The following is a 12,711-nucleotide window of genomic DNA, read 5'->3' as shown; positions in this document are numbered from 1 at the left end:
ACACAACATAGCTCTGAACCTTTCACGAAACACCGCACACAAACACACTGCCACACAAAGGGCTCCATTCTGGCCTGATGGTGTGCTGAGTGTGTGAAGAGAAGGTCAGGGGAGGGCCAGATCAGTGTGTGTGTGTGTGTGTGTGTGTGTGTGTGCATTAGTGGCTTTGACACACTCATTACAGCAGATGTGCTGCTGCTGCAGTGGCGGCTGCCACTTCTTCCTCCTGGCTTGTGAACACGGGCAGCTGTTGAGCAAAGGGCCAACGTCTGCCTGATCCCTGACCTCAGCTCCACCGCAGCCCCCAGCTCCAACGGGGGCGGGGCCAGGGACTGCCAGAAGGGGGCTGGCTCTGTGTGCAGGGGGTGTTTGTGTGTGTAGAGTACTGGCTGATGCTTTTTGGGGGAAAACTTGTGGAGCTTGTGTTTGTATGTGGAGCATAAGGGCTGGGGGTTGGGTTTTGGAGGGAGGTTATAGACGCAACACATGGCTCAGAAAAAACATTAGCCAAGAAGGGTGTCCAAAGTGTTTGTAGACATTGTTTTAGCCAGGAAGTACATTTTCTATTAGAATTATGAGTGCAGTGCAATTCAATTCAAGAGAAGTTTAATTGACAGCAATTGTGGCGTAATGGTGATTACCACAAAAAATGTATTCTTCTTCTTCTTCTTAAAAAAAAAAAAGCTAAAATTTGGGGTAGGATTAGAAGTGAATTCATAAAAGATTTTAAATAACTGCAGTTTTTAGTTCAACCACATGATGTAAAAACCTTATATGAGTAAAGTTATAGGTCTATACACATCGCATATCTCATATCATTTTCTTGACAATGTACTGCATAAAACCCTAAAACTAGTTTTAACAGAAGAATTAATGTAAGTGCTTTTATAAAATTATAACCTTCACATTTTTCACTTTTAAATGCTCCAAAAATTGGCACTTTTACTTCCATTCTTAGTGACTCACTGTAGACAGATGATAGATAGATAGATAGATAGATAGATAGATAGATAGATAGATAGATAGATAGATAGATAGACAGAAAGATAGATGATAGATAGATAGACAGAGAGACAGACAGACAGACAGACAGACAGACAGACAGACAGATAGATAGATAGATAGATAGATAGATAGATAGATAGATAGATAGATAGATAGATAGATAGATAGATAGATAGATAGATAGATAGATAGATAGATAGATAGATAGATAGATAGATAGTCAAAATGAGTGTAACTCAATATTTGTTGGCATGCAAGGCACACATGCCCAATGATGATCGCTGAGGGACAAGGCAGCACTTTGAAGCGTGGCCCTCTTTAAGTTCATCTGGTGGACAGCAGTGGGAGTCTGTGGCCAGCTCTGCCTGGACATTTGCTTCCACATGTCTCCAGAGCGGACAGGTGTTGGCGTCAGCAGCGTCCAGACTCGTTTCAGCAGCTGCTGCGCTCGTCCGCACACATGCACGCACTCTTGTACACACCTCCCCAACTGACAGATGTAGCCACACCACCCAACTAGCTTTATGGGCCCAGAGCTGTTTTGACTTTAAATATTTGCCCAGAAGGGATTGTCCTGTTTGGGCAAGGCTTGTAGTGCTGCACGGCTGGGTGCAATAGTACGAGAACAACACGGACTGGCCGACAAAGAGGCACGGCCTGTCCAAACATATGAACCTGCCAGCAGAAGTCTTTAAAATACATTCAGATGTTCGGCAATTGTTATACAGTAGCTCCAAAATGTGTCTAGACACTTCTGGATACATAAGTGACACTTAACAATGTCTGATGAATATAATTACATTTTTAAACAAAAATTTTACACCAGGTGGCATCTGAAAACAAATGTTTCACTTCATTTTTTGAGCCATTTTGTAATTTGGTAAAATCTGGAGTCATGGTGATTTTAGTGGTTGTACTGTGTTGTGTGATGAGTTCACACAGGTGTCCTGACAGAGTATCCCCAGGTGTAGATCATCATAGTAACTGTGAACAGGTCCCACTGACAACCACAAAGTCCAAAAATGTCCATTTATCAATGTCCAAATATTTTTCATCTTCACTTTGCACTCATCTATTGATTTATTACTAAATGTATAGATCTGTACTAAAATTATATATTTGAAATATTTCTTTCTTTCTTTATTTAAATTACATATGTATATATATATTTAAAATGAAAATTAAAAAATATAAATCATTTGCTTGTTTGTATATGATCTTAATACAATCTTAGATTTTTATTTATTACTAGATTTAAATTGAAATGTATTTATTTATTTGTTTTAGTTTTTTTCTTTACATGAAATATGCGAGTTTGCTTGCTTTTGTATATTGTATATATATATATTTTTTTATAAAACCTCTTATAACTGAGAAATTTCAAAGCTGCACTGAAAGGGAAAGGTATGCATTGCACTTTGTCTTAACATCTGAGCTTGAACTCGCTCATCCCATTAGGCCGCCATATTAAAGAACATGTGCAGTAATTGCGAGAGCCGACTGACAGGAGCGCAACTTGCAATACTTTCACTTGTCCAAAGAGAGAAGGAGGCATGCAGAGGGAAAAACTTTCCTCACACAGCAGATTCATCTTGCAACTGCTTAAGAACTGCCAAACAAATGCCAGTACAATTGCTTGTCTTTTTCTTCTTCCTCTGCAATCTAAGTATGGCGCCCATATGGCTGCAGATGAAGGGATTGATTGCTGGTATTGTTCATTTTGTCAGTGATCCTAATGATAATGCTGTGTGCAGATGTGTGTTGGGTGCAGACGTTCATCAAGGAGGGTAACTCTTCGCTCGTTCACTCTCAGCTGGGACAGGGACTTGCACCACACACATGCAGCTGATGACGCCAACAAGAAGAGGCAGATGTTTTTGTTCATGGGATGGCTTTTGAATGTGTCAAATTTGGTCTACAAATTTTATATATATATATATATATATATATATATATATATATATATATATATACATATATATATATATACAGGTCCTTCTCAAACAGAGTGTTGGGTCTTGCGTCTCTCAACTTTCTCTTCACAATATCCCACAGATTCTCTATGGGGTTCAGGTCAGGAGAGTTGGCAGGCCAATTGAGCACAGTAATACCATGGTCAGTAAATCATTTACCAGTGGTTTTGGCACTGTGAGCAGGTGCCAGGTCATGCTGAAAAACGAAATCTTCATCTCCATAAAGCTTTTCAGCAGATGGAAGCATGAAGTGCTCCAAAATCTCCTGATAGCTAGCTGCATTGACCCTGCCCTTGATAAAACACAGTGGACCAACACCAGCAGCTGACATGGCACCCCAGACCATCACTGACTGTGGGTACTTGACACTGGACTTCAGGTATTTTGGCATTTCTTTCTCCCCAGTCTTCCTCCAGATTCTGGCACCTTGATTTCCGAATGACATGCAAAATTTGTCCAAAAGTCCAGTGCTGCTTCTCTGTAGCCCAGGTCAGGTGCTTCTGCCGCTGTTTCTGGTTCAAAAGTGGCTTGACCTGGGGAATGCGGCACCTGTAGCCCATTTCCTGCACACGCCTGTGCACGGTGGCTCTGGATGTTTCCACTCCAGACTCAGTCCACTGCTCCCACAGGTCCCCCAAGGTCTGGAATCGGTCCTTCTCCACAATCTTCCTCAGGGTCCGGTCACCTCTTCTCGTTGTGCAGCGTTTTTTGCCACACTTTTTCCTTCCCATAGACTTCCCACTGAGGTGCCTTGATACAGCACTCTGGGAACAGCCTGTTCGTTCAGAAATTTCTTTCTGTGTCTTACCCTCTTGCTTGAGGGTGTCAATGATGGCCTTCTGGACAGCAGTCAGGTCGGCAGTCTTACCCATGATTGCGGTTTTGAGTAATGAACCAGGCTGGGAGTTTTTAAAAGTCTCAGGAATCTTTTGCAGGTGTTTAGAGTTAATTAGTTGATTCAGATGATTAGGTTAATAGCTCGTTTAGAGAACCTTTTCATGATATGCTAATTTTTTGAGATAGGAATTTTGGGTTTTCATGAGCTGTATGCCAAAATCATCAGTATTAAAACAATAAAAGACCTGAAATATTTCAGTTGGTGTGCAATGAATCTAAAATATATGAAAGTTTAATTTTTATCATTACATTATGGAAAATAATGAACTTTATCACAATATGCTATTTTTTTGAGAAGGGCCTGTATATATATATTCCAAGAATATGTTGGTGAAACAAAGCTAGTCACTTTTAATAATTAAGCTGAATGATTATTGTAGGTTAAACAGTGATTCGTCTAAAACACAGTGGCAGGAAATCACCCAATCACATGCAACATCCACAAATCATTCATCAATACTTTAGTGATGAATAGTTTGTCATTATAATTTCAGCAATGATAAAAATTTGATTGTAAGTTAGTCCAAAGCATGTATTTCACCAAATAGATGCTTACAAACAGAAGCCATGTTTGCCAGAGGAGGTAACACCAATAAAACTAGAAATATATAGATCTATAGATCTAGAAATATACAGATATAGTTTTATTGATATTACCTCCTCTGGCAAACATGGCTTCTGTTTTATATTTGATATAATTGATGCTAATTGTGCAAGTGATGCCAAACTACAATTTGTGTTACATGCATCAAACCTTAAATTTAAAAATAATTTTTACATTTACATGTGATCACTTAGAAGCAGTGTTATTTTATTTATATTACATTATTTATATACTATTATTTATTAATATTTTGAACTGATTTCAATTTCATATTTTCAGTTTTCATTTAAATTTCATTTTAAGTTTTAGTAATTTGGTTATGGAAATGTTTTTTTATTATTATTATAAGATTATTTTTAAAAAGAAAATACCATTTTGGTATTTCTGCTTTAAAATTTTATGTTCAATTAAATGTATTACTTGCCATTTCTTTGTAATTATTTGTGAATGTTAAAATGTTTTTTCAGTGTGTGCTTTCAGTTTTGGTCTTTAGTAACTTTAGTACTTCAACTTTTTTTTTTTTTTTTTTTTTTTTGCCAAGGCAACATTTTTATTTAAGTTGTTTAAGTTTCATTTTTCATATTTATATCTTTCAGCTTTATTTCAACAAAACAGTTTTTAATAGTTTTAGTTTTAGTTAATGATAACAGTTTAGAAGACCCGAAATACCTACATTTTTATAAAATTCCCTTTAAAAAAAGCAGGAATTCATGTAAAATGGTTTTTCCTTCATATCTTATCCTACCAAGCGAGCCAAGGCTGCCACTTACGGCTTTAAAAAAAGTGCCTGTAGTGTTTACTTGGTTGCAAAATATGACTTATTTGTCAAAGTTTACATACATGTGATCTGATAGCCATTCAGCAGCCTGTGGCCATCACAAATGTCTAATAACCTGCAAATACAAAAGCATTTTCTATAAAAATCCATGCTAAATACACAGACATAATCAAGAGGCCTTTTGGAGGACGCATCGATGTTAAAAGTACGAGTATCACATCCGTCCTCCTTCAGGATTTCTTTTCAGCTCCCTGCCAAGGTTGCTGTGCGGTGGTGGATAATGCAGCATTGTGAGAGGGAATGTGGCACGTTGGCTGTGCCAGGTCCCACAGCCTGAGCCCACGTTCTCTCTCTCTAACCCAGTTCAGGATGTGCGCATTAATCCTGCGAGTCGGCTTCGGGCCACTCTTGAGTTGGTGCAGGTTGGTGGAGGCGACAGATGGGGCCTGCTTTGCCGGACCTCGCTTGGCATCTCCAGCTGAGATGACAATGCTCCTCTTTGTACAGAAACTAGCTGGAACAGAAATGATTCACAAATAATGAGGTTTAAGAGGTGAGGTTAATGAGGCTGCTTCACTCTTGATTCATTATGTTTTATGTTGTACAATACAAAAAAGGTATTTCAAAGCATTTATGTTGTTTGGTATTCATCTATACAAATACTATGGTTCATGGTATTTTTTTTGGTCAAAAATATATTGATGCTAACATAGAAATCCTTATGGTCACATGTGTGAGCCCTGCTGAGTCAAACGTTCTGGGTGGACAGGTGTGGGGTCTTTTTTGAGATGAACTGTGTTGCAGAACACCAGGAAAAACAAAGCTTTTACAACACACACCACTCAAAGTGTCTTCTCAAGAGGTGTGCACTGGCCTGTTGGTTAACTGAATAACTAATTATAGACTTACACTACCATTAAACAATTTGAGGTTGGTTAGATTTTTAAAGTCCCATATTCTCACCAAGGCTGTATTTGTTTGAATTGTGACATATTATAACAAATAGCTATTTTCTATTTCAATATATTACAACCCGAATTCCGGAAAAGTTGGGACATTTTTTAAATTTTAATAAAATGAAAACTAAAAGACTTTCAAATCACATGAGCCAATATTTTATTCACAATAGAACATAGATAACATAGCAAATGTTTAAACTGAGAAAGTTTACAATTTTATGCACAAAATGAGCTCATTTCAATTTTGATTTCTGCTACAGGTCTCAAAATAGTTGGGACGGGGCATGTTTACCATGGTGTAGCATCTCCTTTTCTTTTCAAAATAGTTTGAAGACGTCTGGGCATTGAGGCTATGAGTTGCTGGAGTTTTGCTGTTGGAATTTGGTGCCATTCTTGCCTTATATAGATTTCCAGCTGCTGAAGAGTTCGTGGTCGTCTTTGACGTATTTTTCGTTTAATGATGCGCCAAATGTTCTCTATAGGTGAAAGATCTGGACTGCAGGCAGGCCAGGTTAGCACCCGGACTCTTCTACGACGAAGCCATGCTGTTGTTATAGCTGCAGTATGTGGTTTTGCATTGTCCTGCTGAAATAAACAAGGCCTTCCCTGAAATAGACGTTGTTTGGAGGGAAGCATATGTTGCTCTAAAACCTTTATATACCTTTCAGCATTCACAGAGCCTTCCAAAACATGCAAGCTGCCCATACCGTATGCACTTATGCACCCCCATACCATCAGAGATGCTGGCTTTTGAACTGAACGCTGATAACATGCTGGAAGGTCTCCCTCCTCTTTAGCCCGGAGGACACGGCGTCCGTGATTTCCAACAAGAATGTCAAATTTGGACTCGTCTGACCATAAAACACTATTCCACTTTGAAATAGTCCATTTTAAATGAGCCTTGGCCCACAGGACACGACGGCGCTTCTGGACCATGTTCACATATGGCTTCCTTTTTGCATGATAGAGCTTTAGTTGGCATCTGCTGATGGCACGGCGGATTGTGTTTACCGACAGTGGTTTCTGAAAGTATTCCTGGGCCCATTTAGTAATGTCATTGACACAATCATGCCGATGAGTGATGCAGTGTCGTCTGAGAGCCCGAAGACCACGGGCATCCAATAAAGGTCTCCGGCCTTGTCCCTTACGCACAGAGATTTCTCCAGTTTCTCTGAATCTTTTGATGATGTTATGCACTGTAGATGATGAGATTTGCAAAGCCTTTGCAATTTGACGTTGAGGAACATTGTTTTTAAAGTTTTCCACAATTTTTTTACGCAGTCTTTCACAGATTGGAGAGCCTCTGCCCATCTTTACTTCTGAGAGACTCTGCTTCTCTAAGACAAAGCTTTTATAGCTAATCATGTTACAGACCTGATATCAATTAACTTAATTAATCACTAGATGTTCTCCCAGCTGAATCTTTTCAAAACTGCTTGCTTTTTTAGCCATTTGTTGCCCCCGTGCCAACTTTTTTGAGACCTGTAGCAGGCATTAAATTTTAAATGAGCTAATTAAGTGGATAAAAGTGTAAAATTTCTCAGTTTAAACATTTGCTACGTTATCTATGTTCTATTGTGAATAAAATATTGGCTCATGTGATTTGAAATTCCTTTAGTTTTCATTTTATTAAAATTTAAAAAACGTCCCAACTTTTCCGGAATTCGGGTTGTATAAAATGTAACATATTCCTTTGATGGCAAAACTGATTTTTCAGCAGGAATTACTGCAGTCTTCAATGTCACTTGATCCTTCAGAAATCATTCTAATATGCTGATTTGCTGTAATGTTCATTTTTATTATTATTTATCAATACTGAAAACAGTTGTGCTGCTTAATAATGCTATCGAAACTGAGACACATTTTTTCAACATTCTTTAATAGAATGTAAAAATTTATTTGAAATACTAATCTTATGTAACATTTTAAATGTCTTTATTATCACTTTTGGTCAATTTAATACATCTTTGCTGAAACATACTGACTCCAGACATCTGATCATAGTATTTTTTGGGAAGATATGGACACCTTTTTTAATGTAGGTATGTAAACTGATGTATATGTATATTTGACTCCCAATAAGGTCACAGCACTGCACTCAGGAAAAGTGCTGACTCGTTGCTGACTAAATCCTGCCAAGACCCCCTATCAACATCCCACACCCTGCTGCCCACTTATCTACAGCGGGGCAAAAGTGCCACCAACAGCTGGATCTGAGAGAAAGAAACAGCCGACCAAACAAGTCACATCAAGGGTTTACTGGGCCTCCAACATTGAAAGGCAGTATAACACTGCAAGAGACCTATAAAATATAATTTCTGTTTGAAGAGTTGATCTGAATTTGCTAATATATGTAAGGGATTGTGTAAAGTCAACCTGTCATTATTACACAATAAGTCTCTTGATAATGACTGTCTGACTGTACATTATAGCACTTTCAATCATTTAAGTAGACATGAAACATTGATTTGAATTGAAATTAGTCTTTTTATTTGATAAGAAAAAGAGTGAAAGCTAGAGAGACATGATAGAAACACAGCTATAGGAAATTATATCGTATAAATTATATTATACATATTATAACTGTCAGTTATATTTGAGCAATGAATGAAGTGTCCAATCAGAACCAAGTATTTCAGACAGCTATTTGATCAAATAACTGTATACAAATTATTTTATGCACTATACCATTTATAAGTTTGGTGTCAGTAGATTTAAGAAATTGAGACTTTTATTCTGCAAAGACACATTTAATTCAAATCAAACCATTGAAATCAAATGTGATTTCAAGAAAATATTTCTAATTCAAATGTTGTTTTAAACTTTATATAAGAAATTTTAAAACAAAAATATCATGGTTTACACAAACATAATAAGCAGCATCTAAATATGATATTATTAGTATAATGTTATAATATATAAGAATAGAGTTTTCAAAAACATTATCAATTAACTGCAATAAAACTATATTCTTCATAGGACAAATACAAATATTAAGCAGAACTTTTTGAAGGTTTTTGACTATTAAGTTAAAAGTTTCTTTAGACATTTCCATGCCATTTGTACAGAGTTCTGGATTTGAAAATATTAATATAAAAAATTGACACTCAAGAAACTGATTCGTGATCCTTCTCTGTCATCATTCAACGCAGATGACAATCCCCAATTTATCCTACGGAACAATCACTCAAAATAAATCTTGAGTTTTATCTGTGCTCAAGTGAGCTCCACGGACCCCTGAATGTGTGGTCTGGACACACGCACACTAACATTTAAGTTGGGGTTGCATCTTCTTTTGTTGGGGGATGCAGGGTGCATGGTGTACCCCTCCCTAAACCAAAAATATTCCCCCATGCAGACCCCTCTCCCCCACCCCTGACGGTCTGAAGCACCGCTGCATTGTCTGAAGGGCCAAGAAAGGCCGCTTGTTGCTTGCCGTCTGTCTGTGTGCGCACGGAGCTCAATAATGGCTGCCTTTAAACGAGGCAGACAACTGAAAGAAATAAGACGTCTTCCCTCCTGCCTGCTTTTCTCACCTTTTATCTGCTCAGCCCTTGTACTTCATTTCTTTCTTTTCTCCTTTCTCTTTCATGTACTTAATGCTCCTTTCATTCCCGCAAAATCTTTGCATCTTAACTGCTGCCTGCAGTTGAATTTCAAGCACTTTTTTTTTTACTTTTTATGAAAAGTGGAAATTTTCTTTCATGAAACTGTGGTGTATAGGATTTTATGAAAATATTAATATAAAAATTGACACTCAAGAAACTGATTTGTGATTTTTCTTTGTCATCATCCAAACGCAGATGACAATCCCCAATTTAACCTATGGAAGAATCACACAAAAGAAATCTTGAGTTTTATCTGTGCTCAAGTGAGCTCCACGGACCCCTGAATGTGCTTGTGTGGTCTGCGCCTATCACTTCTCACCAAACAGCACCACACACACACACACACACACACACACACATATACATTCATTTTAGTATTATTACATAGTTCATATGTATTTATTGATTAAAAATACAATGGAATGGCATGCTGAAGAAAACCTGTTTTATTCAGACACAAAGGATAAATGAGCTGTGTTCTTTCATGTTTCTAATTTTTTTTTATCCGTTTATGATGGTCATGATTAATGAGAGTTTATTTTCATGTAATTTTTTTTTCATATAATTTAAAAAAAATAAATGTTTAACCTTCCTGTTCTGTAAAAATCTTTATGCTTGGATGTTCCAAAGATCCACATTTTGAAACAATTATAATATCAATTTTTTTAAATTAACCTAATTTCCCCTTCAAATTACTTTAATATGTTGACTTAATAAACACCAACACTCTTAAAAAATAAAGAGGGTTTTCACAGCAGTACCAGAAGTCCCATTTTGGATTTCCAAATTTCCAAAGACTCTTTCAGTGAACAGTTCCTTGAAATAATTTTTGGTGTAGAACATTTTGTGGAATAAAAAGATTCCATGGATGTTAAAAGGTTAAAGGTAAAGGAAATTAGAAAACAAACAAACACAACTTAAATCAAAATAAACAACTGGCAGGAAGGTATATCTTGTGTTGAGCATCATAAAATGTAACAAATATGAGAGCCTAATCATAATTTATGTAACATGGAGGACAAAAGGTTTGTTTATAATTAATTTAATTTATAATAATTTCTCATAAGATTAGGAGGTGTCATTAAACCTGACACATTATAATCTTATAACCTGTCTGTGCCCCTCTAAACGTACATTATATATTTGGAGCTGGTCGGTATTTGGTGAGGCACTCAGCAGCTATCTGCGTGGGCAGAATCAGTCATACCTGAGTGCAATGCTGCACTATTGATGCCATGTGTGCCCTCCCCGAGTACGCTGGCATGCGGCTCCTGCGAACTTCTGCGGTGTGGCTACATATAGAAGCCCAAGCTGGTAACACACTCATCACAACAAGCCCACTACCCTTCGGCACATCCAAATGTTTCCACAGCTGCCCCTTTGTCTCTGCTCCTCGAGCAAACAAAGGACAGATACAAATTAATGACCTAAATTAATAGTAAAAAAGCAAAGAGAAAAAACCATTAAGCCCTCGCAAAGCATCAACTGTCCGTTCCAACCAGATGTTAGATGCAGATTTGTATGTAAATGTCACAAATAAAATTTCAGCTGAGAAAATCAGCCAAAGAGTGCACAATATTGTCTAGAAATACAAAACAAAAACTTCTGAATAATACAAGCGGAAATGGATCTTAAGTGCAAAACAAGTTCGAAAACTAAATCTTGCACCAATTACAAGGAGGTGCCGTATGTGTGTGTGAGGAAGGGGGGCAGGCTTACAGCACGGGACCATCTGTGGCAGTGGCCTGTTGAGTAACGTTCGCTGACTTAAAAGTGGTCAGCCTTTAGTGCATCTGTAGGCCAGGTTTGCTGAACAGTGAGACATTAGATAAAGCTGATTTGTTTGCTGGAAAACTGTACTTGAGGAGCTTTGGAAGCAGCCTGTGTGTGTGTGTGTGTGTGTGATGCAGGGGGAGGGGTTGGTCTTCGTACAAGCTGCTGCACATTTTCCCAGGTCCAACCCACGCCTTTACTGGAGCAGCAGCCAGACCATGTAAGACTGCTTACACTCACGCACGCACACACACACACACACACACACACTCACTCATCCGGGCAGTATACTCAATCCACAGACCTAACGCACTGGAAAACATGTTTCCACCCACACGAGCATCTACAGTAAATAAGATTATTGAACTGAATGTAAAAACACAAACACCGTCTCACCAATATGCACGTCGTCATTGCTCTGGCAAATCCCGCCAGAAGTTTCTGACAGAAAAATGGCACGGAGAGGTTAAGGTTCTTATAATTTATTGCAGTTTGCACACAATTTAAAAATTTCACCAACAGCACACCAAAAGTACAAAACTAAACAGCCTCATAATTTACTTCCCTTGAGAAAATGAAACATACTATGATTGTCAAAGCTAAATGTCTAAATCCATAAAAGGAACAATGTCAACATAGCAAAAAAATCTCAGAAGGGAAGCAATTACATGTAAAGTCAAATCTTCTTCTTCTTCTTTTTCCCACCCAGACAGCGATTGTCCTTGAATTCAAGAGATATTTATTTTTTTCCCCATACTCATTAGCCACCAAGTTTGAATTTGACAGAGTTGTTCTTCACACTGGGGTTCCTGGGTTTCAAGTAAACTAAAGGGGTGTCTCATTTATGGATAAGCTTCATAGGCCATTTCACAGCTTCATTTCCACCGAACAAAAAAAAAAAAAGTAAAAGAAAGTCATCCAGTATTCCAGCGACAGTTTCCAGTTTTCACCCTCTGAGTATAAGTTGATAACAGTAGTTTAAGGCGGTCAAGTACAATAGAATCCAACAAAAAAACTAAGAAAAAGAAAGCATAGAAAACAAATCAACCCTACAGTTGATATTTTTTTCTGCCACATTTTAGAGTGCAAAAGGTAAAAGTACCTCCGTGCAAAA

At 37.7% G+C, this 12,711-nt stretch overlaps 1 protein-coding gene across 1 annotated transcript in view; it reads right to left on the bottom strand.

The window, feature by feature from the left end:
• The window catches only part of LOC132110798 (deubiquitinase DESI2), a 104,193-nt gene that overhangs the window by 55,561 nt on the left and 35,921 nt on the right, over window positions 1-12,711 (bottom strand). The window lies entirely within an intron of this gene.

Source organism: Carassius carassius, chromosome 30 (genome assembly GCF_963082965.1).
Source record: "Carassius carassius chromosome 30, fCarCar2.1, whole genome shotgun sequence".
NCBI classification, from domain to species: domain Eukaryota; kingdom Metazoa; phylum Chordata; class Actinopteri; order Cypriniformes; family Cyprinidae; genus Carassius; species Carassius carassius.
The sequence above is the reverse complement of the archived record's forward strand: the minus strand, read 5'-3'. Positions and strand labels throughout refer to the sequence as shown.